Source organism: Hesperophylax consimilis, unplaced genomic scaffold, assembly GCF_061612785.1.
Source record: "Hesperophylax consimilis isolate HC1 unplaced genomic scaffold, BYU_Hcon_1.0 scaffold_250, whole genome shotgun sequence".
In the NCBI taxonomy this organism is placed as follows: domain Eukaryota; kingdom Metazoa; phylum Arthropoda; class Insecta; order Trichoptera; family Limnephilidae; genus Hesperophylax; species Hesperophylax consimilis.
In genome coordinates, this window is record NW_028301443.1 from 31938 (window position 1) to 33640 (window position 1703).

Consider the following 1703-nt stretch of genomic DNA (forward strand, 5'->3'; position numbering starts at 1 on the left):
CTCTTTTGTGCGCTTCATCCATTAGATTAAGACAAATTACAGTATTTTTATTAAGCCTAAGCGCACTAAGGCAAAAAAACAACCCTCTATCTAGTGAAGTTGCATCTAAAACCATTACTAACACATCTATATCCTCTTTTTTTAAGCATTTTACTGCTTGCCTCTCGTCGTCTGAAGAGGGGGTTAGCGAATAAATTCCAGGAATATCTGTGACTTTATAAAGTGAACCTAGATGTGTATAGCGGCCAGAGGCATTTTCAACTGTTTTCCCAGGCCAGTTACCTGTATGCTGGCTAAGCCCCGTTAGCGCATTAAAAACTGTGCTTTTCCCAGAATTTGGGTTACCAGTTAGAACTATGGAAACTATAGAGGGGTGATCAAAAATTTGATTTTTCACATATCCACCTCTTTTATTACGAAAATATTTTTATAATCTTCTTGACGCAAAGCAATAACAGTGTTTAATAATTGAAAAGCTGTTAAACTATTATCTTTAATTTTTATTGGAACAATATTTACATTATTAATAATTCCAAATTTTGCAAATTTGCTTCTGTAATTTTCATCACCATCTATAAACTTTACTATGCCTTCTTCTCCTGTAAGTAATTGAGATATACAAATAAATTTATACATCAAGGATTACCTCCCTGAAAATTATAATGTAGCTTTTACAGCAACAGTTAGGATTTGGAAAAAACGTTTATTTGTAGGGTGTTTAAGTAGTTCACCCCACTATACATTAATAATATATAGTTTTTTTCTAATTTTGGTACTTTGTCCTACCGAGATTAAACACACCAATTAGTGTTTGAAAACGCAAAAAAACCTACAGCGTAAACTATAGGTTTCTAACTAAGGCGCCACCGAGATTCGGACTCGGGAGTGAAGGTTTTGCAGACCTTTGCCTTACCACTTGGCCATGGCGCCACTTTAAAAATCAATTTTTCCAATATATAATATAAACACATAATGACTCGTAGGGGAATCGAACCCCTGTTTCAGGCGTGAGAGGCCTACGTCTTAGCCGCTTGACCAACGAGCCATAATTAATGCGTCACAATTTGCTATTATACAGTATAGTTTATGCGCTGTCAATACAAAAGAGACATATTTACACGACAAACGCATGAATATTTTTTAAAAGAACAAACTGCAATGAATAATTTTCAAAAACTAAAGAGACATCATGTTTTCTATGTGCTTTTCTACGTTTAGGCTAATAATGTAACGTTTTGATTTTAGACTTACGTTTTTGCGCCCAACATCAAGCAATTTTAGCGTGTTAATAGCAATTTTGCGAAGAATATTTAAGTTGTATGCGGCGTCCTTGTCTAAAGTATGGCTTGCATCCTCGCGAAACGTCACATCTAAGTGCCAGTGATAGCTTTCGACCATCCAATGCCCTCTTATTGCTTCAGATATTTGTTTAACAGATAAGGGCAAACTGCTGATAAAATAGCGAATTTCAGTAGTTGTAATGTTGTTTTTTGTAATTGTATTTTTCGTCATTGCGATAGATTTAAGCCCAAGCCAATCTTTCTTTTGTGTTAGCCATGATATATTGTCTGTTTGCCAATACTCTCGTTTTTCAACGGCACTACGAGCTTTTTCCGTAGTTTGCGTATATGCACATTTCGAAAGCAATTCCGAGTCGCTAAAATATAGCATCACATCGTCATGAAGTGTGCCTTGATTTCTTT

The 1703-nt window shown here is 35.3% G+C and overlaps 1 non-coding gene across 1 annotated transcript; it reads right to left on the minus strand.

The window, feature by feature from the left end:
- Nucleotides 1-858: 858 nt before the first annotated feature.
- Nucleotides 859-930, minus strand: TRNAC-GCA (transfer RNA cysteine (anticodon GCA)). Its single transcript has one exon. It is a non-coding gene; the product is annotated as a tRNA-Cys (tRNA).
- Nucleotides 931-1703: the final 773 nt, after the last annotated feature.